General features: G+C 42.1%; 1 long non-coding RNA gene across 1 annotated transcript in view; it reads left to right on the top strand.

The window, feature by feature from the left end:
- Positions 1-11,477, top strand: part of LOC147019853 (uncharacterized) — a 36,295-nt gene extending 24,818 nt beyond the window's left edge. Inside the window, exon 3 of the long non-coding RNA XR_015061541.1 lies at positions 9,688-11,477. This is a non-coding gene — a long non-coding RNA (uncharacterized LOC147019853). The remainder of the gene's footprint in view (positions 1-9,687) is intronic.
- Positions 11,478-27,547: the final 16,070 nt, after the last annotated feature.

Raw genomic sequence — 27,547 nt, forward strand, 5'->3', positions numbered from 1 at the left:
TGTCAAAGTCTGAGGAGAGGGACGTGGCTGCTGCCTATCTGTCAGAGGGATGAAAGAGAGGTCATGGCAGAGAGTCACCAGCAAAGAGATGAAGAGGATTTTCCCAGAGACAGATAAATCATGACGATCATTTTGGTGTACCACATTCCAGTGCAGAAAGCTCCAATACAACATCACAAAAAACATCACACACACACACACACACACACACACACACACACACACACACACACACACACACACACACACACACACACACACACACACACCTACCTCGTCCATTTATAGTGGATGTCTTCATGTGATTTGTGTTGCAGTTGTAGCGCAACTTTTTTGTGACATTCTAGTCACGAATTAGGAGTGAAAACAAGTTAAAGTTATCCATCTCGCACAAGAGCAAATCGCATAATGCTACTCAGTCTCCATGGAAACACCCAATCACAATGAGGAGATAAATCCAATGTTCTGCAGAAGTTCACTGAATTTACTGAATGTTGAGACGTGAAGCATATTCGAACGTTCCTGGACTGGAACCTCGTTGGTGAGGACTGTACTTCAGTTAGTGGATGTTATGTCATTTTCTCCAGTGTGGACTTGAACCGGTTGATAGCAACTTCAATGCAGGAGGTTTTTTGCTCGGCCCATGATGGTCCTTTTTGGTGACCTATGTTTGTTTGCTCCATGCTGTATCCTTTTCAAACGCCGAGGCTCAAGCAAGGAAGTGCAGCATGTACCCATTTTGAAGTCTTTGGTGTGATTCAGCCAGGGTTAGAATTGCCGACCTCCCAGACTTTGAGCAGCCACTCTAACCATGACACCACAGAGTCTGGTAGTTTACTAACCATTACACCAATATTCGTTTTGCATTTCATTACAACATTCTATGTAGTTTTGGCTTCTGTTCCTGCAGACGTCGAATATTATACTAAAAACTGCGGTTGTGATATGGTGGGTGCTGTATCCTCAGCAGAGAGGGAGCTGCATCGTGGAGCATGGCATCCTGCGATTGGGATATTAAGACAGCTGTCCTGTGCGTCTGAAACATTCCACAATAGTTTTCACGCAGATTGACTTTTTCTGGTGTGAATGGGTGAAACGGGATATGAAAGTTGAATACGATGAGCTGCGAATGCTAAGTTCTGTATTATTCTTGTGTTCTCCTTGCTATTAATAAGATGAGAGAAGGCATTTCATAATGTCAGCGAGTGAGTCAGAGCCAGAGAACACTCGCTGAATGAATGTTATGAGTAAAAGGAAAGGCATGTGGGTGGGTTCCAGTCTATGCTTGTCTCTGTCCCCATGAGGTTCAATGGTTTGCAGGAATTCTCGCTCTGGTTTCACTGTCTCTGACTCACTCACTCCATCGGCCTCTGCTGAGAAAATTCCAATTCTCACAAAGCCTCTGCACATTTCCACAATGGAGATGCCTGCACTTTTTATTGAAGCCAATTATTGTCTTGGTTCTATATTTCTCTCTTATTCCAGGTTGACAGGAGAACTGAGGTGTAGTGAACTCTCTCTCTTTGAGCTGTCTCGTTCTGGGTTCGATTCCTGAACTGGATATAAACTGTGTGAGTGTGAGCCAGGGTAGAGCATTACTGAGTGTGTCGTCCTTCAAAGAAGCCCTCACCTGTCTGCTAGCATTGGTTGGTGCACCTTGAAAGGTTCGCATGGTGCTTGTGAAAGAAAAAGGGATGCCATTGTACCTCGGTATTGTGGCTAAGTCGTAAATTTGTGCCCAAATCTATGGGGGAAGGCTATGTGTCAACTGCATGTGTATCCCACGTGGTGAAGAGCACTGGATTTAGGACTGTGGACGCCCATGGGCGGTGATTTGACTGGCCATCCTTTGACAATAGTTCTCACTCCTCCTTCCGTGCAGCAATTGGGACTTCTGAGCATAACACAACTTTTTATCATTTCGAACACAAATTTGCATCATAAAACAATTTCATTGAGTATTTTAGAATATATGCCTGCAGATACAGAAAAAACAGTTTTGTGAAGGCCCCCATATTATGGAGGCCCTTGGGCAACTGCCCAGTCTGTCCTGCCCTAAATCCAGCGCTGGTAGCGACTCATCCAACAGACAGGTGTTGTGTGCGATGATTAATATTGGATGAACTCTCAGGAAGTAATAAGGTGCTACCTCCATTTCAAATCTGTTTGGGTGTCAAGTGTTTATTTAATTACATACGTGGAGATGGGGAGGAGGTTTGGGGTTGGAGGAGGAAGAGGAGAGCTGGAGGAGAAGAGGGGTGAGGAGGAGGAACAGGAAAGAGAATGGGAGACTGGGGTGGGGAAACAAGTGCAGAAGTAAGAGGAAGAATAAGGGTAGAGGGAGAAAAAAGAAAGAAGGAATGGTAGGGGAAACACCAGAGAAGAAAAGACATATGACGAGTAGAGGGAATATATAAATCCCAATCATCAATCCTGTTTTCTTGCACATACCTTCTATCTGAAATATTTTTTTCCAAATTATGATTTCCTCTATTAAAATGTTTTTCAACAACATTGTGCTTACGGTGGATGGGAAGCTATCATGTTTATTTTGAGTGCTGATAAAGGAAGGCCCTTCCACCTCCCCACATCAACTCCCTACCGGATCCCTCCTTCAACAAGTACTCCAGCTCCTTACCATCCTTCATTTCCCCAACCAGCTTTGATAAAAGTTCAAAGAAATGTGGATCCTTTGTTTATACCATGATTTGAATAAGAACAGTTTGCATACATACAATTGTACAAACAAATATGCACCCTCTCACTTCTTCGAAAAAAAAACTTTCCTTCTGTATTTAGTTACCTCAAACCATCTGTGTTCCTCCCTGTGCAACGTCTCTTTAAAACTGTGTTGCAGAGTGTTAAAGGTCAAAGAAGGATAATCATTGAACTACCAGTTTGCTGTTCCAGCTTCTGGTCATTTCATTTGCAGTCAGTCATGGACAGTCCACATGTTTTGATGTTTACCATGTGTATTGTACACCCGAGGTTATCGACATTGTTCCACAAAAACAATCCACTTGGGTCTATGCTTCCCATTAAAGATTTTTCAAAAATATACAATTCCTCACCGACCGATACCATATATTTACCTCCGCCACCGAAGGTGAAGAAGGTGATGTTTTCACCCCTTTCTGTCTGTTTATTACTTGCAAAATCGAAGATTTTGGTCAGTCTTTTGGTCAGTCGATTTTGTTATTCTGTCTGTCGCCTACAGGTCAATTTTAAACCGATCTTCACGACACTTCACCACATGGTAGAGTTTGTCATAAGGAAGAAGCCTTTTGTTTTTGAGGCCAAAACGTCAACATAGGCCCAAGGTCAACAACTAAGTTGGAATTTCTAAAATCCTCAAGTTTCATCTTATTGACCTCAAATTTGACGAAGATTTATATTTCAAGTCACTGAATTCAACGAGCCAAATATTTTTGAGATCAACATGGATCAAAACGTCAACATAGGCCCAAGGTCAACAGCTTTGGTGGGGTTTCTAAAACCCTCAATTTTCATCCGATTGACTTGAAATTTGAAGAGGATTTATATTTCAGGTCATTGAATTAAACCAACCAATTATTTTTAAGGTCAACATAGACCAACAGGTCAACATAGGCCCAAGGTCAACAACTCAGGTAGAGTTTTTAAAACCCTCAATTTTCATCCGATTGACTTGAAATTTGAAGAGGATTTATATTTCAGGTCATTGAATTCAACCAGCCAATTATTTTAAGGTCAACATCGACCAAAAGGTCAACATAGTCCAAAGGTCAACAACTTAGCTGTGATTTCTAAATTCCTCAATTTTCATCCGATTGACTTGAAATTTAAAGAGGATTCTTCACCATTGAGAGATCGGGCCAAAACGATATATAGCACGATATCTCAAAAAGTTGTGGACGGATTTGGATGAAACATAGTGGACAGGTTGGGTGAGTGACAACACAAATTGATCCGATTTTGGTGAAGATCCGAATCCTGATCTCGATATGAGATTTATTTAATTTTCAAAGTGATTCTTCACCATAGAAACCATAGGGTCAAAAACGATATAGTAATGTATAGCATGATATTTCAAAAATGTATTGCAACCGATATGTTTTCGTGGATCAGGCATTACGTGGCAGAGGTATGCGCTCCACCGAGTGCCCTTCTAGTTCTGCTCTGTTATAAGAAAGAACTGTTTTTATTACATATTCTCAAACTTTAATATCTGAAAATCACGCCTTGGTACACAGTATGGTCTTAAATGGTGGAGACGAAGTTTCTATGTGCACTTGGTATAGGAGATGGGGGTTAGACAGATACGTACATGGTGGTCGAGCATTTCGCCATCTTTGCAGTTTCACCAGTACTTGCCAGTACAATTATATCATCTATCTATAATTCCAGTAATGTGTGTGTGTGTGTGTGTGTGTGTGTGTGTGTGTGTGTGTGTGTGTGTGTGTGTGTGTGTGTGTGTGTGTGTGTGTGTGTGTGTGTGTGGGTGTCTCTGTGTGTGTCTCTGTGTGTGTGTGTGTGTGTGTGTGTGTGTGTGACCGCTGTTTCTCGACAACCACTGGTCCGATCTAATTGAAACTTGCCAGGTATATTGCTGGGGACCTGAGTATGTGCCTTTTCAAGGTTTGATATTAATCGGACAAGTGCTTCCCAAGTTAGGGCCATTTATTTACCAACCAATAACAGGACACGTTGCTGCGTAGGCGTGGCCGATGGGGAAGAGAACCTCAGCCGCGTTTGCCATTATGGGTTTTTTTCTCTTCTCTTTGTGTTTTTCCTTGCAAAAAGGCAAAATACGTTGGCACTAATTGAATAATTGGCCATTAAACTAATAATTTATCAAAACTTTGGCAGATCCAGCAGCCTCCGCAATGTTGCCCTGGACGAGGAAACAAAGAAGAAGCACTGTTTCCTCAGCAATGTTGTTTATGAAGAGGTGCTAACGAGATAAAGGTGTGTACATGGAGACAATTTTTATTATTATTTATTTACTGAAGAAAAATTGTTCCGAAAATAATTTATCAAAAAAAGTGCACAACTTTTTTTGTTTCCAATTGTCAAAACGGTGTGGCCTTTGGAAGTGTTAAGGAATTCAGCTCTACTCAACATGCTTGCCAACGAAATAAATCTCAATTTGGTGGTATGCTTTGCAAACTTTTTTTAAACTATTTTAAAACTAAAACAATTCGAACATGGAATACCTAATGACACTGTACTTTCAGGTCTCCTCCAAATCCTAACCCTGTCGCCTCACCACGGCATAGGAGTAGCAATGGTCAATGGCAGCGAATGTCATCGCTAGCAAAGACAGGGAGGTAAACTTGATTTTAATTAACTCTGTGTGTAAGTATCACAGCAGTTGTTACTTCAATGAAAGCGATAATTTCTGGAATGATATGAACATTCCGTACGGGCACGCACTACTTCTGGATAGTGATGACTGACTGTATTCTAATAATTTCTCCATTTCTTATGCGCATTTATAGATAAATGCAATGCCCCAATCCAGTCGTCGTTGACGAGAGCGAAGCAACGGCCTGTGTGGTTGTTTGAATTTTTTTGGGGTTTTTTGCACGTATGGCCACGCACATACGGGCACGCGAGAGCCAAGGAACGGCCTGTGTGGTTGTTGTTTCTGGCACGCGGTTTGAAAGTTGTTTTTTTGCACGTACGGTCACGCACGTACGGTCACGCACATTTGGCCACGCACGTACGGGCACGCAAGAGCGAAGGAACTCGCTTTTAGTGTGGTTGTTTCTGGCAAGCGGTTTTAACATATATACATATATTTTTTTTTGCACGTACGGCCACGCACGTACGGCCACGTGAGAGCAAAGGAACGGCCTGTGTGGTTGTTGTTTCTGGCACGCGGTTTGAAAGTTTTTTTTTTTGGTTTGCATGTACGGCCACGCACCTATGGGTACGCACCTACGGGCATGCACTCGTGATCTTAAATTGTTTGATGCAAAATGCTTCACACATTCTTCAAACAAATCGTTCCTGGTATGTGTGCAAGTCCAAGCTTTCTACTCACCTCAAATCCTTTGTTATACTCTTTTTTTTATTAAACACCTCTGGAGTTCCACTTCCAGTATCTGAACAATCTCACCTTTCTCGACTCTTTCAAGGTGGAACCTCTTAACCTCTTAACATCACCTGTCAGTGTGCACGAATTGGCCACACTTACTCTTTGGAGGTAAACGACTCCGTTCAATTTTAGCAGTTTTAGCATCCTTTACATCTGTATAAACAGTATTACTTACGAAATTATTCTCCTTTTCCTGCGATTGAGAAAAGGGACCTTGCAAAACACCCATCATTGTGCTAAAAACTATGGAATAATATGATTAGTTGTTTGAGAAATCAGGCTTTGGCCTAAAATGACCTTGTATTCTCATAGTGTGTGTGTGTGTGTGTGTGTGTGTGTGTGTGTGTGTGTGTGTGTGTGTGTGTGTGTGTGTGTGTGTGTGTGTGTGTGTGTGTGTGTGTGTGTGTGTGTGTCTGTGTGTCTGTGTGTCTGTGTGTCTGTGTGTCTGTGTGTCTGTGTCTGTGTCTGTGTGTCTGTGTGTCTGTGTGTCTGTGTGTCTGTGTGTCTGTGTGTCTGTGAGAGGGGGGAGAGAGAGAGAGAGAGAGAGAGAGAGAGAGAGAGAGAGAGAGAGAGAGAGAGAGAGAGAGAGAGAGAGAGAGAGAGAGAGATAAAGGAGTGGGGAGAGAAGCGAAAGGAGGATTGGAGGAGATAGAAGTAATTAGGAGAAGGAAGGAAGGAAAGGACTTGTATGGAGCATGTGGGGGAGGGTGGCTCAACATTTCCACCATGTTGACACACATTATAAATAGATATCCCTTCAACATCCTTTTCCTGACACCACTTCGTAAATGTGAGAGTACAGTGATAATTACCCACTAATCCTTAACGGTCAATATGGATTATTGGAGAGTTTAAAAATAGGTTTTAAAAAAACCTCTTCTCTTATGCTGTCGATCTGACACATTCCTATTCTCATTACGAATAACCAATCTAAACGTTTTGTCATGAGATTATTTTTGGACCCCATATTAAGCCATGGCTTTTGAGTCAATTGGCTCGGTGACTCAGGACCGTTTCATCCTGGATCCACGACTCGGCCATGGGTTTGGAGTGGGTTATTTTTCACATGATACATTTATACTGTCTTGACATTTTTGTAAGACGTGGCATACACAAAGGCCTAATTTTAGTGAATTGGTTTTTGAGATGAGCAAAGTGTGAAGATGGGGGCGCAAAGGGGGGGGGGGTTGTCGGCATAAGGAAGGAGAGATGAAGGAGTCTCGGAGAGTTCATCGGAAAAGGAAAGCACAAAAGGCCCAAAGAAAGCATGGTCGGAGAGCTGGCGCCTCGCCGGATGTGGCACATCATTCACATCTGGCAGATAAGAGATGCATGGGCAGAGAAACACGGCTCTGACAAAACAAAGGGTGAGATTAACTAGCCGGATGAGCTCCAGGGAAGGTGCAGACTGAACGAGGGAGATATTGGAATTGTGGAAAAGCCAGTGATATCAAAGGGGATGTGCACAAGTGCGCTGTTGCTATAAATCGAGTGTTTGGCTGCTTGTGAAAATCGCTTAATGCTTTTTAAAATCAACAATTATATCTTTACCATTTTTGATGTCTTGGCACCTTTCTGCATAATCGAGTCGGCTGGCTCAGCTCAGGCAAACACAGTGGAGCACTAGCTATTCTGCTCACTGAAATCACAACTTACTTTGGGCTCTTTTTAAAAAGGCTCTGATGGCCTAGGACCAACAGCGAATGCCCAAATTTGCTTTACTTTACCTCCTCCCACGGTGGTTCATGGGCCATTGTCAATTCCATTTGATAAAACCTTCCGTTGGAATAATCCACCAATGCAGACTGGTGCGATGAGAATATTCTGTCCTTGACAATGTCCAGTGCTCCTCTGAAAGCCTTTTTACAACTCTTATCTTGTTTGAAAATCGAATCATCAGGATAAACTTTATTCATGTCTGTAAGTGACCTTTTTGTGACCTTTCATTTTTTGAAGTTTTCAGTTGGCATGTTTGTTATTCCTCTCTGAATCCATGGGCTATATGATATTGGGAATTTGATCCCTGGCATCGCAATACCATGGGATATGTCCATTGTCAACTATTGTCATTATTCATGCAAAATACGTCAACATCACATCGTGTCCTTGTGCTTTCTGTGATGCATCATACAAGCTCCTCCATGACCTTTGGATCATTGTAAAAAAATAATTGCTTCGTGTTGTTGGAGTATTTATTTAATTTGGGTTGGCAGGATAGGCTAAAGGTATGCGTACTACCAAGTAAGCCGTCTCTTCTGGGTTTGAATCCTGACCCAGCTATAAACTGTCATCCCGGTGTTTCACAGAAAGGGTGATTCATCAATGTGTGTGCCGTCCCTTGGACGGACATTACACAGGCGGGTGTCCCATCTTCCGGCATTAGTCGGTGGACATTAAAGATTCCAAGGTGTCCTTCGCGAAGAGTCAGCGAGCTATCCTGATTACAAATTCTTGACTGAACTGAGGGTAGCAAGTGGTCCGGTCTTCTTGGAGGTTCCTTGACACCAGGTTAGACCACTTGCTATCTTCGACTGTGGTTGCTGGCTGTGCAACAGCTTCTGCATTAGAAACAGATTGACCAGGTAGTTCACACGTTTCAAGTCAACTCTCTATTTGGATATGAAGGGCCAGCCATTTAATGGATGTAATAATTACATACAGGACATACACACTGTGGTTCGATGGAGAGAGTCAAAAAGTTAAACGTTACTCCTCTGTGCAGTTTCCAGTCACCTTCACACTTTTTTTTTCCAGCCCAACAATCTGCGAGTTTCCTGATGCCGTTGGAATAAAGTCGTGTTTTTCACTCGGAAACATTTTGATCTCCTTGTTTTGTGGCAATTCCAACAAAAACTTGTTACTCACAGATTAGACCTTGCAGACTAAATTTAGATGGGTGGGGGTAAAATTATTTGTAAGAAAGAATGCCATTTATCATTGAAATGCTTTTGATACAAGTGACTTAATTAGGGTTATCACTCATAGTTACTGGTGGTGGGAGGGGCATTTTAGGGAAGAACTTTTCTAACCACATTAACCCATCATAACCCAATGCTCTTACTTGCCGGTTCCTATGTTTCCTCTATTCCCATCTCTGCTTGTTTCCTGTTCGTTCATTCCTTTGCTTGTTGAGTGCACTATTGCGCCGCTACCCCAAAGTCATTGCCCCCCCCCCCCACCACCTCGCTCTTCCATGAGCTTCGATTTTATATTGAAAAAAAACTGAAATTTGGTATGTAACCCTTGTACTTCGCAAAAATCCTTTGCTTTGCATGGAAAACCTTCAAACAGCTTGCCGAGTAATTGAGTTCCGTGTTCTTTCAACATTGCCAAAAGTCATCGAGGGATGCGTCTTAAACTATACATTGTATGTACATAAAAAGGCGTTAATAATTTAATCAAAAACATGTAATGGGTTTAAACTCTATCAGGCAAAGTGCCATGCTGTTCTGACCAAATGAATAAGTGTTAATGGAAATACCAGATTGTATAACAAGTCAAAAGTTACATATTGGTACTTTTAAAACGATCAACTGCACACCGAGTGTGCTTCGATGATATGTTGTGTCAGTGCTGTACATCTCCTTTCATTGATGTTTCTACAGACCCCAAAGGAGTCCAGCTTGAGTGTTGTGACGGTGGAACAAAGGACTTCCTTTTGACATCACATCCGTTTTTCCGATAGATTGTTCGAGTCCAGACTTCCCTCCTTGTTTTCTATATGCTGCCGCAAAACAGGAACCACGGTGACCTATTGGGCTGATTTCAACAGGGCAGTGCTCACAGCAGCACTCCATCCCTCTCAGCACACCCACACACAATTACATTCCAGCAGTTGCAAAAAAAAAAAAAACCCAAAACAGAAACAGGAAGAAACTTTTACACAAAACAGGAAAGAGAGTCTTTCAGCAGGTGTTTGACATTTGTATTGATGTTTGTTTTTTCCTTTCTTTCCTTGAGCTATTGTCAGAAAAGGCACAGCAGGATGAGTACAGGCAATTGAAAAATAATAAAATACGATGATATGTCCATTATGTACACTCCATTATTTGAAGTCACACTGAAACTTTTGACTTCCACTGATTTCACAAATCGCACAGGCTATAGAGGTATGCGCACTCGTTTCTGAGCTGCACCCAGCCTGTTTTTTGAATCTCAACCCAGTAATAAACTGTCATCCTGTTGTTCTGCAGACAGGGTGAAGCATCAATGTACGCTTTGTTCATCGGAGAGATATTAAGCCAGAGGACGCATCTTCCAGCAATGGTAGCTGGTGGACGTTAAAGATTCCACGGTCAGTGTCTTTTGCAAAGACGAGGAAAGTTACTGCCGGCACCCCGAACAAATGACGATTTACTGACTGGACCGCAGGTAGCATGTTGTCTAAGTTTACTGGAGGTTCTGTGACACCAGTTTAGACTACTTGCTATCTCAGAATGTGGTTGCTGTCTTGGGAGAGGCTACTGCACTGAAGATAAATTTGCTCAGTTGTTTGCGTGTTTCCATCTTCGACTACGAAGGGCAACCAATTCCAACTTATACGAGAGTTCAGAGAACACATTACCCCGTGCAATGTTCAAGTTTATAATTCAATTAAAATAAAACCTTAATTTTAAAAGTCATATAAAAAATTGCAGAAATTCACCGCCATTGTGGAGTGCCTTAAATACCATATCATTATCACCCATTGGACTTAGTCCAAAACAGGGGGCTTATTGATTTGGTCTTGACTTTCATGTCCATGCATGCATGTGTGCATCTGCAACCATATCTTGGAAATGTATCCATCCATTGGGACCATACTCTGTGCAGAGCATTGGTGCTGCCTAAGCAGTATCCTTGGTTATTGGGCACAATCCTGGACAGGTCGCCACTCCGACACAGGATACCAGCCAGCTGGCCCTCATTTTGCTGACCTCAGAAGGATGAACAGGCAGAGTCAACCCCACCTGGTATTAATTCAACAGTGAGTAGAATTTGAACTCAGGATCCAAAGATCCGAGGATCCGAGCATCCGATGATCCCAAGCCCCCCACCCTAACCATTAAGCCAACATCAGGTACAGTATATAGACATGCATGGAGCGATTTTATTCATACTTGGCACAAAGACAATACATGGTATACATATGCACGTCCTTTTTTATCGACATCAGATCTAAGATGGCGACTGTCAGCCATTTTAGTTGTAAAAAAAAAACCTGGTGTCGAACATGTCCTCAACCATTTCTTGGGCATGCATTTACCAATCTTGTTCAAACTTGGCACACAGATAATGAATGATTGCTTACATAAGCTCGTCATTTTGTTTCATGATCAAATCCAATATGGCAGACTGGCGGGCATTTTAGTTGTAAAAAAAAAAACCTGCTATCAAACATGACCTCAACCATTTCTCAGACATGCATTTATCGATGTTGTTCAAACTTGGCACCAAGATAATAAATGATGTATTACATATTCACGTCATTTTTTTTTTTTTTAAGATCAGATACGAAATGGCTGACTGGTGTCCATTTTGTTACTTAAATGTATCCCCACCCATTTCTCAGACATGCATCATCCGATTTTGTTCAAACTCGGAACAAGCACAGTACATGACTGTATACACATACCCCTTATTTAATTTTGTGATCTTATCAAAGATGGCCAACTGGTATACACGACCATGTTAGTTGTACATAAATATAGGCTATCCCTTTAACTCCACACAGCAAAATTACAAAAGCAATTGGGGCTATGACATTTTACGTCTTTTTCACTTGTAAAACATGTCCAAGTACTGCAAAACTGGAGGGTTTTTGGCAGCTATAAGAAGACGATTTCTGTTCTACAGTGCTTAAGTACATCATTCAATTAAAATATAATAAACATTGTAAAGGTTGTATAAAAAAAAACATCATTTCGGAATTTACCGCCGTTGATGCAGTGGTTATTACACCACCTTATCTCACACCTACATTAGTTTTTAATGCCGGACTGCAGTTTCACGTGGGCCATGTCCACAGGCTTCTCTGCAGAGGCAACTGTACCGAGCGCGTCGGTGCCGGTGCTCCTGTCTATCTGGCGGCTGTGCTCGAGTACTTGTCTGCCGAGATTCTGGAGCTCGCTGGCAAAGTGGCACGCGATAACAAGAAAACATGCATCATCCCGCATCATTTGCAGCTCACCGTCCACAATGATGAATAGTTGAACAAACTGATCGACGGTGTGACAATTGCGCAAGGCGGTGTCCTTCCTAACATCCAGGCTGTGCTGCTGCCAAATAAGAGCCAGGGCAAGTAAACGGCGCAGCCTCACTCGACTCACTCACGCAACCTCCATGAGCCGAGACCATGTTTTTTAAAATAAAAAAGCCTGTTGTATGTGTCCTTTAAAACGTCCTTAAAAATAGTATGTTTCCTGTTTGGAAAGATTATCAATTTTGTTTGACTGTCAGGCAGACAGACGGAGTAAAAATATTATCTCATTCCTTTCTGCGCACGTGCGATTGGGACGAATTCAGAGCCAAAGTCCGGTTAAACTGCAGATTTGTTTTCTGATTGATGTTCAAAAATAAAACATTCAGTTGAAATTATGTTGCGTTTCATTTTGAGATCCTTTTTCTTTCATGCGTTTGAGATTTTTATTGTGTTATCCGAGATGAAACAGGCTGACTTCATGAGAATAAACGTTTTTCAGAATGTAAACTTTTAAATCTTCAGAAACAGTCAGAGATGGTGTGGATGGTATTGTGGCTTAGAGGATAGATAGCTAGTACCCTAGCCAGTAGACGAGATAGGTAGAAGGAATAGGTAGATATAAGAAGGCATCAACAGACACGTGGAACCATGGATGGAATCAACAGAACGTTGATTGAGGTATGCTAAACACCATGGGAAGTTGACGTTTTGGGATTTAACCCTTCACCAGAGCAAAAGAGCATGAAGGGTTAATGCCTGAAACGTCAGCTTCTCTTTCCTTCCCAGGACGATGAGCATAACTCGATCAACTTCCTGTGGATTCCATCCATTACGTAGCTAGATAGATAAGATAGGCTAATAACCTGTGGAAATCCTTTACTTTCAGTTAGCACCATAATTAGCACGACTTCCAGTGGGTGAGTGCTGCAGTATGGATATGACACAGGCATGATGGACCTCCTGGACTACTTCGTATACTTTAATTACTTTGATATACCTTGTGAAAAGACACGTGACAATTTTCTGCTAATCTATCATGTGTGAGGGTGTAACATCACTTTGTTTCTTTCCTGTGACATCATCTGTGTCCTTTGATCATATGATGCAATGGCTATGAATATTTTCCCATTGAGAAGGGGAACTGATAAAATAAAATAAAATAAATCTAATGAATGTGTGTTTTTTTTAGGAATGTCGAATAACTCTAATCGTTACATAAGAGACCGAGCTGCTGTTATTTTAGAGACGTGACGTTGGATTTGCTGCTGCGTCAATTAATCTGCTTCTTGCAGTTATTCAGTGAATTTAGAATTGGACAAGAGCACCTTCACACTATATATATATGGCCTACCCTGTAAAAAATATATATATATACAATTACATGCTTAAAGTGCACTGGTGAGTAATGGCATAATGTGACATGTTGGTGCTCCCTCTGGAACCGCACCAGATGGCATTTTTAGTCGGAGTCACTCCTCTTGGAGTTTGAATGCAGAAGTGGAGAGGTTGGAGTTGAGCATGCTATCAGCCAGAATGTCCCATCACACTTCATACGGAAATATTCACTAAATATAATAGCGCCTATTAAATCGTGATATAATGCAGCAGTTTAATTAACAAAAACTTTAACTTTATGCCAATACCTAAATGTGTGTAATTATGAGATTCAACAATCTCAGCTTTAAAGATTTTATGACAAACACGTATGAAAGGTATTGCTAATATACGTAGTCGAGGAGGAGTATTATTAAGGACGAGTAGAAGGAATTTATTAGGTATAAAAGAACAGTACTGCAGTCCAACCAGGATCAGTAAAGTAGTCAACAATCTAGTAAAGAAAATAACTCGGCAAGCCACAATAATATAACAAGGACATGGTCAAATATTTTAAGCATAACAGCAAGACATTGTTAAAGTAAGTCGGGGGGGAAAAGAACAGGTTCGGACCAGTGTGGGCCCATTGAGGAATAGCACCGGGAGAGTGGTTAGTGATGAAAGTGAGATGGCAGGCTTATTAAACAGGTATTTTGCTTCAACTTTTACACAAGAACAGTCAGGAGAATTGCCAAGAGCTGAGAGTATTTATCGAGGAGGTGAGGAAGGGCTTTTCCAGAATATCCAGGTTGGAGTGGAGGAAGTAAAGGAACAGCAAGGTAGTCTAAGAGTAGAAAAGGCTCCGGGTCCAGATAATATGCACCTGAGAATATTGAGGGAGGTGGCTGAGCAGGTAAGCGAGATGTTAACGGATATCTTTAACAGCTCTTTGGAGCCAGGCCTCAGGACAGGTATCTGAGGATTGGAGAGTAGAATATGTAACACCGTTATTATTTATTAATAAAGGATGCAGAGAGGAATTGGGGAAACTATTGACCTGTTAGTTTAACTTCAGTTGTGGAGAAGCTGTGAGAGACATGAATTATGCGTGAAATGGTGAATCATTTAGAAATAAACGAATCAAAGACATGCTGACTGCAGCATGGATTTTCTAATGGGAGGTGTTGTTTAAAACAGATTGATTGAAGTTCTGTGAAGAAGTTTCTAATTGGGTGTATGAAGGAGGTGTATTATAACTTTTCAAAGGCATTTTATGAGGTACTGTTGTGGTGCCGGGTTCGGTAGCAAGGACGTACGCCAGACGGAGCAATTGGGCCATCTCCTACCGAACACCGGAATTGAAAGGTCGTCACCCTCCGGATAACTCCGGAGTCGACGGGCCATTTAAAGGACCGTGGTCGCCAATATTTCGACGGCGTGAGGTAGGATCACTTGTCTATTCCATTTTACCTAAGTAGTCACGCCGTCTAACTACTGGGGAAACCACACCCTCGGCTGACTCTGTCCGAATCGAGCCGCATGTACCGACTCGGGTCTGGCGTATCGAGCGGGAGTTACCAGAGTCGCGCCAGTCCCAATGACAACTTATGGCACGCGGCCTCTCCAATTCTCAATACGCACCGTGCTGGGCCAATGAAAGAAAGTGACAGACAACGAGCTGGTACATTGAACAATTAGGTGGGGGGGGGGGTTATTTATAATGGGGCAGGGGAGCACAGAGAGCAGAGTTATCACGACTATAAGAAATGCAATTTACAATGTACAAGGCACTTAAACAGTTTCTACTTACAGGACGGCACCACACACACACACACACACACACACACACCCAAAAGAAATTGACCCTGTCGGGTCTTTATTTTGGCCTTTCAGCTCAGAAGGCGAGCTGAGGGCAAGAGCCTACGCTTGCACCTGTCCGCCTCGTGCGGTCTGGTCGAGCTTGTCTGTTGGCGGGACTTGAACCCACTGCCACAACGAAGCACCAGGGACGAGGGGAAGAGCGTCGTACGCCAACCAGCACGAAGGCGGACGAGTGAGAGATGACGAGGCAACCGGCGATCAAGCCCGAAAAAGTTTCCCCTGATTCGGAGACACTAGCGGCATCGTCGAGGCAGACCCAGACCGCCAGACCGAACGCGCTGATCAATCTGCCTCTCTTGAGGTGGGAGAGATTTCTTTTCTCGCCACTTGCCTCCTGATTGGACGGTTGCCTCGTGCAAGTCGCTGGCCGTCCCTCATTGAACAGGCCCACAGCAGGCAGGGCAACTCCCACCTTTCTGGGGCGGAGTCAGAGCTGGGGCGATTGTAACTCAGCCTACCTCTTCACCTAAGGCCACGTGCGTAATGGCGACGGTGGAGCGAGGCGACGATGCCGCTGTTGTTGTTGTAGTTGATAAAAACCTAACTAAAAAAATTAACCCGCAGCGCACACATTAAATTCCCTTTAGACACAGGGGATGGATTCTAACTATACACATACTTATCGAAATAACTGAGCTACGGGGACTGCTGTCTGTTAGTGTGCAAAAGGCTTCCAAATCCGTAACAGTACCGCATAGAAAGTTGTTGACTAAGGTGATGGCTTGTGAAGTGACTGGTGGAGTAGCTAATTGGCTGGATTGGAAACTGGCTTGGTGATAGGAAGCAAAGAGTGGCTGTGAGTGGGAGGATGTCTGCCAGGGAGGTTGTAAGTAAAGGATTCCTCGGGGATTGGTACCAGGACCATTATTATTCATTATTTATATTAATGATTTGGACATTGGGGTTAAGATTCAACTTTCCGAATCTGCAGATGACATGAAGCTTGGAGGTTAGGTCGATAACAGAGAGGGTGGTAATCAGATGCAGGAAAGTTTTGATAATTTAATAAATTAGGCAAACAATTGGCAGATGTAGTTTAACATAGAGATGTGTAAGGTGTTGGGGATGGGGCAGAATAATAAAAATAGAGATTATATGATGCAAGGAGCAATTTTGGAGCATGTCACACAGGAGAAGGATCTCGGGGTGGTAATAGATACGGGGGGTGGGGAGGGGGGCAGACAAGCCAGTGCCAGGCAGCTATTGTGAAAGCAAACAGGGTTTTATGTTGTATCAGCAGGAAGATAAATTATAAATCAAAAGAAGTAGAGTTGACAAAAGAGGTAGAGTTGACAAAAGAGGTAGAGTTGACACGATACAGGAATTTAGTGAGACCTCAACTTGAATACTGTGTCGCCTGTGACAGTTTTGGTCACCACATCTGAACAAGGACATAGCTAGCATAGAGAGGGATCAGCTTAGAGCATCTAGATTGGTTCCACCTTAGTTGGACTAAGTCTCAAGGAACGACTGAAATAGTTACGACTTTATACATTACAAGGTAATTTATGAAGGGATCTTTTAGAAATTGGAATCTCTCACGATGAGGCCGAAGCACATGGTCTGTTGCTCTCACATCTCACTCTGTTTTCGACCGTGTATTTTCCAACATTGCTCCATCTGCTCTCACTCCTCCAGCACTCCCCAGAAATTCCAGGACGTGAGCATTCTTCCAGTAACCCCGTTCTGGTTAACCTTTTAAAATCCAGGCTGTCTGCACACCTGAACTCATTTATTCCTCACTTCTGCCATCTACGGAACCTCCTTCCAGAGGCTGTTCTGTCTAACTTTTCCCTCCAGGGATCCAATCCTGAACCATGATTTTTATTCACCCCATTAAGGTGATAATAGGTTTAAACTGTATTTGGATAAATACTTGGAAACAATGACCAAGAAGGGTACATGGACATTGGCACAAATGCTAGGCAGCTAAAGATTAGGCAGGTGTTATTAAATTGCAATGTCCATAAATTGGACTTGTCTGATCATTCCGCATGTGTATAATGTGAAGTGGGATTGCATAATTACGAAGAAAAAAAAAATTAAATAAACAAACAAAATGAGGAACAGCAATAGTGTTGTCTTCCTGTGTTGTTGGGAATGTGGAGATGACACGGAGTCATTGGGCGGAGTGGCCACTTGTATCTGTGCTCCCTTGTGTAACAAAATGACGTCATAATAAACCGCATCTAAATTTCGAACTGCTCATATTTGAGAAGTCCGAACACCTCAGGGCATGAGGGAAGAGATTAATTTGAATAAGAGCTGGATCTTTTGATCTTTTGATGGTGTTGGGAATATGACAGGCTAGCCTGGACTTCTGAAAACTTGATTGGTTGTTTCGAAATTAAAATTCAGCATTATAGACTTGATGTCCATTTTCTCTGTGTGCACTTTTTACCCAAAACCCCACAGTCATTTTCACTTTCCACATCTTGGGTCTCTTTGTTTTGGCACCATTATTTGAGTGTATTTTTATCCGATGTGTTATTGTTTTCCCTTGTCACTTCAAAAAAAGGTATAATCTAATTTTATTTCTTTGGGTGCTTACCTAGCTTATCACGATGTTGTTGTATAATAATAGAACAGAGGACAGGAAGGGTGCCACCAGGGCAGGGGACTGCCTACCATGGCCGCAGAAAGTGCTGCCCTGCCCACCTGCTTGTGACACGCGTGTTGGGTCACAAGGCCAGGAAACAGCACTTCGCAATAAAGAAGCCAGGCAGGGGATTTCGTTTGCAAAGCTCAAATAACAGGAAGGTGCGTCATCGGGGAAATTTCCAGGCCTGTTCCAAAATGGAGAATGGTGCCCTGTTATTTCCTGTGCTGTCACAAAGTCTGCTGTTTTGGCCCTGAAAGCAAAGGATAAAAAAGATGACAGAATGTTTATATTTCTTGCACACAGGCGCTAGTTCATTCCCTATTTTTGAGACAGGAATTTTGCTGGAAATTCCTGTTGCGCTGTTGTTGCCTTGCAAGTAGGAAACAAAACCCAGGCACCGTTTCATCACATTGTTGATCTCCAAGGAAGTCGAGTGAAATGTTCCTTACAGCGAATGGAAAAACCAAAGGAGAGGATATCACCAGATCGGGCAGACTGAAAATATATATATATATATATATATATATATATATATATATATATATATATATATATATATATATATATATATATATTAAAAGAGGGCAGACGATGGTCATGTGCCATGACGGACAAAGCGACAGTGACAAAACCCAGGCAGTTTGACAGATGAGTGGACACAGAGATGGTCATGCACTGGAACAGAGAATGTGACAAAGCCAAGGCCAGGCGATATGAAAGATGAAGGAAGAGAGGGACATTGCCAGACCATGTAGACTAGTTCTTCAATCGTTCAAAATTGCCGTTTACCTGGGCTCTCATCTGGAATGGAGACCAAAACAGAATGACTGAAGATTCATGGATAGAACGAAGAACCATGGTTACTGGAAGGAGGCAGGAGGAAGAGAGAATCTTGTATAAACTTAGCGTCACAAGATGGACGATACATGAATGTGGTCACAAGACTGTAGACTACATACCGAAAGTCCAGAGGATGTCCTATAACAAACTCTGCAGTTTCACATAGATGAAGGAGGCTTTGTAAGACATTTACAATCATAATATTAAAAGAGATGTTTATGCACTTTAGCCTGCTTAAAGTTAAGTTATTTAATTGTTGTACTTTAAACCGTTGTTGTTGACAAATGCATACAATCAACAAGGATTCCATTACAAATTCAGCCAACTGGTTGCATCATTACCAATGTTGGCCTGGTGTTGGCTTAATGGTTAAGGTGCTTGGCTTAAGATTCTAGGGTCTTGAGTTCAAGCCCCTGTTGGATCATTGAATTAACACCAGGTATAGTTTACTCAGACTGTCATCCATCTGAGGTTGGCAAAATAAGTACCTGCATGCTGGTAATGATGGTAATATCAGCAGCACAGCCATGCCCCCAGAAAAATGATGCAGCCAAGCATCCACAGGCTGCATTTGAATAAATAAAAATTACCAATGTATGGTTGTGCCACCAAGGCAGTACCCCTGCACAATTAAGATAGGAATTTTGAATATGATGATTTGAACGATAACTTGCCTACTTTTTGTCCAAAGGCCACTGTGAGACACCAAAGGCAATATTTGACCTCCAACGGCAATCATTATTGGCTGTCAGGTCTCCAAGCTAACATCCATGTGAGGGATTCATGAAGGTTAGGTTGGAGACCCGGCTGCACACTCATTTATGAAACGTCCTGCATGCAAAGCTTCAATCTGACGGTGGGGAATGAAATACACATCAGATGACTCAAAAGCAGGTGAACTACTGCTGTGTCATCCAGTTGGATATGTTTGCAGGAATATTGACAGAAAAAGAGATATCCACATTTGGGGAAGGGGTTTGGAGATGGGTTTTGGGGGTGGTGAGATACCCTTCTGAGATATCATCCTTTCAAGAAAAGATCGAAATATTATCTGCAACACCATGACCATGTATCAATAAGTCCTCTCAGCATTGAATGATATCACTGTTTCCACCTCCACCAAAGCCAGAATCAATTAAAATTATCACTTTGATGTAAAAGTCCTGCACAATACGGGACTTTCAAAATGACCTAAATCTGCACCAGAATGCAAGGCGCGCTATTCACAGAAACTCCGAGAAGTAGCGATCTTCGGGGCATGTGAACTGCTATTGTGCTTGTGCGGTAAGGGTTGTTACCGAAATAGTTCACCAAGTTCCTAAAAGAAGCCAAAAATACTTGGAAAGGTACCTGAGAGAAAGCTGGGGTGTGTCTCTGCACAACAAAAGAGTTGGAGGGAGACATCATATCTGGTTTGGGTGCTTCTGAAGACTGACAGACAGGTCACATCTGGGGCTTTTGAATGCTGAGAGTCTCTTTAATATCAACTATTATGAGAACGAAATTCTTCGACATCACCAGATATGCCTCCGCCCATGTTATTACATCATTATATATATACTTGTTCCAAGTTTGATTTAAATCCCTGAACCCAAATTAAAAATATTAAATAACTATGGCTGCCAGACCATGCGTCCAATCAGGTTGAAATTTAAAAACATATATTCCACATGTCTACTTAATCATAACTGTGATGTTTAACTTCGATTGATGAAGCAGTTCAAGAGAATTTTTTTTTTTAAGAATTTTGTTTAAACCAATATGGCTGCTAGACCATGTGACCGATTAATTACTTGTGAACACCCTGTTATCCCCAAAACTCGGCGAGTATGCAAGTGAAGTTTCCCCTCAATCTGTCAAGCCGTTGTGGAGAAGAAGATTTTAAAATGTTTATTCTTCAAAAAATCATATCTGCCAAACCATGTGACCGATGACATCATAGGTGGAGAACTTTTTGTTCCTTATGGGTAGGCCATACCTGTAAAGTTTCGCCTCAATCTGTTCAGCCATGACAGAGAATAATATTTTTGCCAATTACAATTTAGCCCTCGACCCTCATAATTTTTATACTGATCGGATAAAGCATTTAACATGCGCAATTATGACTTCACAATGAAGCCATGTATGACATCATCAAAAAAATCACACTTCTTTCCCATGGGGAGTACTTCACATGTGCCAAGTTTCAATTTTTTTTCCATGGAGTGGTTTTTGGAGATGCAAAGGTCCAAAGTTTTTTTTCCCTTTTTCCAATATGGCTGCCACACCATGTGACCTATAACATCATGCTGATCACAATAACATTCCACCTGAGTAGTCACATCTATGGTGAAAATTTCATGAAATTTCTATGGTTAAAAAAAACCATGCCACCCCACTTCGATTAGACACCTGACCCACGACGTCCTCTTTATGAAATCAAATTCAGAATGGGCGGCCGATCACGTCTTTGGAGTTTCGCGTTGATGGGATAAGGCTTTCTGTCCAACATGGCTGTGAGACGGGGTGACTGATGATGTTGAAATTTTCAACCAATATTCCCCATACCGAGTCGAGAATATTAAAAAAAATTATTTCTCTGAAACCGTTTAGCCTTTCGATGTGAGACTTTGCAGTGATGATCCACTACTATTGCTGCAAATATTTTATTTAACAATGACCTCATCAATCACATGATGTGGCAGCCACGTTGGTTTTAAAGTAGTTATTAAACAATTATTTCTTTGAAACCGTTGAACCTATCAATATTAGACTTTGCAGTTATGATCCACTGTCCTTGCTGCATACACTTGACGTAAAAATGATATCAGTCACGTGGTGTGGCAGCCACATTGGTTTCAAGGAAAATATTTTAAAATCATATTTCAGAAACCGCTGTTGCAATCAATGCGAAACTTTGCAGTTCTGAACCACTGCCCTTGATCCATGTAACAATATGTTTCACATTGATCTGTCAAGCGGTTTTGGAGAAAAAGGTTTTTTAATTTCTGGTTTTCAAACGAACATAGCTGCCAAACCATGTGACCTATGGCATTGAAAATTTGGACCATGCCCATGATTTGCGAGAGGATCATGTGTGTTAAGTTTCATTTTGATCGGCTAATGTTCGTTATTCTATCCAATATGGCTGCCACACCACATGACATATGATGTCATAATTTCCACAGTTTATGCAGCCATAGGAGTCAATGATACTTGGTAAATTTTGCTTGGATCAGATGGGCGGTTCTCGAGAAAACATTATGTAATATTTTTCTTCATCCAAATGGCCGATTGAACCACGTGCCATCAATTATTTGTCACCTTAGTATCCCCAAGGCATGGTAAATAGGTCTATTCAGTTTCCCCTCAATCTGTCGAGCCATTCTGTGGAAGATTTTTTGCAGGTTTTGGGATAAATCCAATATGGCTGCCAGACCATGTGACCTATGACATCATAGTTATCAATCTTTATTCACAATGGCTAGTCGATCATTGATGTGCAGTTTCACTTCGATCTTTAAAGCGGTTCTGGAGAAGAAGATTTTTTTTCCTTTTGTTTTTTGTTCAAAAACAATATGGCTGCCAAACCACGTGACTGATTTTTTTTTCTGTCAACCAATCTATCCGTAAATGGAGCTCAAAACATTTCATACTGATCAAATGCAGCGTTCTACGTGGGGAATTTTGACAGGGATACCACTTCACCGATGACGTCATAGTCAAATCACACTTATTACCTCTGCCACCGAAGGTGAAGGAGGTTATGTTTTTACCCCCTTTCTGTCTGTTTGATTGTTTGTGTGCAGGATATCTCAAAAAGTTACCGACCGATCCGGATGGAATTTTGTGGACAGGTTGGGTGTATCGCAAGGAGGAATTTATTTGATTTTGGTGAAGATCCGGATCTGACTACAAGAATTTTTAAAGTGATTCTTCACCATTGAGAAATGGGTCTAAAAATAATATATAGCATGATATCTCAAAAAGTTGTGGACATATTTGGACGAAACTTGGTGGACATGTTTGGTGTATCGCAAGGATGAATTGATTTGATTTTGGTGAAGATCCGAATCCGGATCTGGATACGATACTTATTTAATTTTTTAAGTGATTCTTCACCATTGCAAGATCGGGCCAAAAATGATATAGTACTGCATAGCATGATATTTCAAAAATGTATTGGGCCCCGATATGTTCTCATGGATCAGGCATTATGTGGCGGAGGTACGCACTCCACCAAGTGCACTTCTAGATCCCTGTGCAGAGTAGTTGCTAGATGCCAAGTTTCAATTTTTTCATGGTGCAGTTTAGGAGATAAAGGGGTCCAAAATGTTTCCATTTTTCCAACACGGCTGGCACCCTACGTGATCAATGATGTCATAATTATCATTAAAAAAAAATTCTGCATAATTAGTTGCACCTACGGTCAAATTTTGTCGATCGGCTAACCGGTTGCAGAGAAAACAGAGAAAATTCGAATGGATGTACATACGGATGGACGGAAAACTCGAAAACATAATGCCATTGGCGACTTCAACACCGGAGAGAGAGCCACCGCTCATTTGTACTCACTGGAAATGGTAGGAGCTCGACACCTCTCAGCTGTCATCCATAGATATTTCTCGTATCTCCTATATTTCCGTGAGCCCAATTTCCATCCGTCCAATACACAACAATTATGGTTAGCCATTTTGAAATTTCCACTGTTTCGTTTAAATGCTAAATACCTGGCGAGCAGAACCGAGTCTCTGAAAATGCACACGCAACCCATGCATAAAAGGTCTCATTAGCATCCACACAACATTTCGAAAGTCCCATATTGAAACCTGAATCTAACAGTTGTAATGGATCCCTGCAGGTCTGGCCTTCAGTGCCCCCATCTTGCAGACCATTCCACATTTTATCAACTCTGTATTGAGGGCACTGGTCTCACCCAACTTTGTTCTCAATCAAACTAATTATCTTGCTTACTTTTATCAAAAAGGAGGTTCATGTTTAACTTAAACTTATTCTTCGAGATAATTATAAAAGAATGGCATTCTAGGTATTTCAAAGAAGGTGGAAAACTGTGCCATGTGCTGCAGGACAGTGTTATGTAACGAAGTGAACACAAATGTCAGGGCAGCTCACATTTACAAGATGTTAGCTGCACAGCAACACTTGTTTCAACACAGAGTCGAGACTCGTGGAGGAGCTTGATCAGTTCTGTATACGTTACACAAATGGATGCAACGGTCCAGTATTCCATCATCTGACTTGCATGTTGGGAACTTTTGTCACAAGTGAAAGTTTGGCTTTATAGACGAGTTCACTTGATGGGGCTGGTCCTTCGATTTGCAAAAGGAGCCATTCCAGTAGCATGTGCTCATGGCAGGTACAGATAGGAAAGTTCGAGGGGAGGGGGGTAAATAGATGCAGCTATGATCATTGAAAGGTGGGGTAAAGGGAGAAACGGCTTGTGGCTTGTTTGCGGGCTTTCTCAACTGCTTTAATATGAGAGCCAGCACACTTGGAGACGGGGCAATCCTGCACACACCCTGAGACCTCCCATGCACACACATTACAATACTTTGAAAATTTAAGAATTTCCTTACAATGATTGAGGACAGACCCATCTATAATGCAGTCGATAATGTAAAAGGAGCTCAGTCTTGGAGTGCGTGCGTGCGTGCGTCCGATCGGCCGTCAACAATTGTCCTCTACAATGGATGGCGCAGCATAGCAACGCACGCATATACCTACACCCAGCATGTAGTGCTGCACATATACGCATGAGGAGAGTTTATTTCTTGGCATGGCCCGAGCCTAATACGTGCACCAGACAGTTTGATCAAAACAAGGGAGAGAGGGAAGGGGAGAAATTTTTTATTTTATTTTCATGGTCCTCTTCATGTGGTGTTACATCTTATTCGGAATTCAACATCTAAGAACGCTGTGATGTTTATCCCATTAACACTCTCCCCCTCCTCACTCCCTGAGTGTATAGCTATGCTGGTGTCCATACATCACCTAATTTTATTTTTTCCCATTAATGCCAACCGTTATTTTATTTTTTTTAGCAATTACGCAAAGATTTGTATTCCCTTCAGCGAAGCGACGGATCTTAAATTCATGTATTTGAGAAAGAGGAACTCATACCCATAGCCCTCAAACCTCTCGATTGTCAGTGAACACTTGCTCTTGGTCAGATCTAATATGTGCAGCACAATGCTTCACTCTAATAGCCTGGAAACCAGAATCATCAACGACCTAACGCCCCCAATTAATCCCATCTTATTGTGGGGTCATCTAAAAGAAGTTTGACCCAAGTCTATCACCAGCCAGCTGGTCAGGCCTGGCGGTCAATAAGACCTGACTTAGGCAGGAACCTGGAATTTGTTCAGGGTTCTGATGATAATCGTCTACTTTTGTGAATGAGGTTGTGGGATCCTTAATGTCCACCAAATAATGATAGCAAACGGGACAACCAGCATGACGTCAATCTGAGGAATGTCGCATATGATGCAAAACCCAACCTGTTAAGCACCAATCTGACATGTTTATAGTAGGGATGAGAATCAAACCCAGGCAAGATAGCTCTGTCAGAACTAGGAAACTCTACGACCACAGAACTTGCTCCAGGAGGGCATCACTGTCAAAGCGCCTGACTGTGGAGGCTAGGAGGATGAGTAGTGAATATTTAGAGACCTGTGGCAAGAATGGAAAAGGCTGTAGTCCCTGGCACTACTAAACCAACCATGGAGACTATATCCAGACAGTTGCTCTGCGACGGTGTAAGCACTGGATCGAGGAGACGAGCAGACATTGCAATGTACGGAATGTGAGCTTGAGTCGTCATTGGAGCCCAAAGGGACTATGTGGGGGCCAGTACTGTGACCTGTGTTCGGGAGATCAGAGCATCTCGCGCCCGAGCAGACTCTTGAACAGATAAGTGTCAGGAAGTGGGAGGGGCAGAGTGGGGTCGGAGCGGGGGCTTTCAGGCCACACAAGCTGTGGGAAATGCCTCGACTCCTCAACTCAACAAGTTTGGTGTTTCAGACAACCTCAATGGATCAGCACAATCATCCTCATCATAGCCTTGAAAAAGATTCCATTTAACGAACATTTAACAAACTAGTGTGTATGGCCGAACATGGTACAATGTGGTTGTAAAAATTACTATGTTAAAAAAAAAATCAAAACAATCAAATTAAACAATTGTAAAGCAAAATTTGTTTCCTGATTTGATGTGATGGCGAGGCCACACACTTACTGATCACCATTCTTATCATATGATGCCATCCAATTACCCTATTTTAGTGTCCTATCGTTATCAAAACTATTGTTGTCTCGACAGCAATTGTTTGCAGTCCCTTGAACTTTATCCTTGTTATTCGCTCTCGAAACAGCCAGCTCACTGGCATTCCACGTGGGCACCGTATCGGTCACCGGTTACAGGCAGGGAGGCGCACAAAGAAAAATATAACAAATCATGAAATTAAATCCTTCCCTTTCCAGGCTCCTGTCCTCATCGTTACACCATGTGTGCCTGCCATCCCATAAAAACTTCTCCCCAAATGTTGAAAGCACCGTGACCTTTGGCACCATTCGAATACACCTTCACAGTCCTCATTGCAATCGTAAACATTCTTTTTGTTAAGCAAACTTTATTTTTAAAACAAAGATATCTGTCCTTATTTGCAGTTGTTATTAATTGAATTCCTCAAGATAAAATTTATGTATCAATCCAGTTTCATGTAATGTTTTGAATCAATCCAGCTTAATGCCAGTTTAATACTAATTTCAGCTCATGTTCTCCTAATTTTAGATGCTGTTCTTTGCTAATAACGATTAGATTTAATGGTGAATATTCTTTGTGAATAACCATCTGGTTTAAAGCTGCTATTTGCTAATACCCGTACGGTTTAATACTGTTACGGATCTGGCTTAAGGGTGAAATAGGTTTGGTTTATAGTGGTTATTTCATAGTGCATGTTAGCATAAATGTCATGAAATCGATGTAATTCACGAGGAAGTGTCGAATTTAATGTTTTAGCGGGACCCTCATTTTCCAGCCCAAAAATATGGTCTCTAAGCCCATATATTTCCTTTCACTTACAACGTGCCACGTTCCTTGTGTACCTCTGTTCAATTTGTGTATTTCCATCCTTCTCAGAAGTAAGACTGTGCAAAAGGTCATGCCGCACCAGAGACGTGGCCAGGATGGGACATTCCATCACGCGTCAGCAGTATAACTGTAGCGTGATCGGAAAATCACCAGACTTCCCAGCCAATCAGTGCAACCTCGTGATTTGTGGTGCCATGCCATGCAATCCCGTGGGCATGTGCCATTGATGGTAAAAATCGGACTGTTGGGAAATAAAATAACGAAAGAGAATGTTAGCTCGGTCGGTCATTGCGAAGGTGTGGCTGTTTTCTTCTCTCTGGTATGGCTCCCTGCTACGAGATCACTTGCTGATGTGTCTGTGTCTCTGCTGCGGGTACTCCATTTGATGCTGGGTGCTCTGCGGAGGCTGCGCGATTGCAGCCTGGTGAGTCCTACTGGAGTGCTGCAGCATCCCTGCCTTTGTGCTCCCACACATTTCATAGTCCCGCACCGAGCTGTGGACAGGTTCTGCTTAAATCTCTCTCTACTCTGTCCAGATATCCTGCTGTGTCCTGTGTT

The sequence above is a fragment of the Eptatretus burgeri genome, chromosome 9 (assembly GCF_056783735.1).
Source record: "Eptatretus burgeri isolate ZD-2024b chromosome 9, Ebu_testis_v1, whole genome shotgun sequence".
Taxonomy (NCBI): domain Eukaryota; kingdom Metazoa; phylum Chordata; class Myxini; order Myxiniformes; family Myxinidae; genus Eptatretus; species Eptatretus burgeri.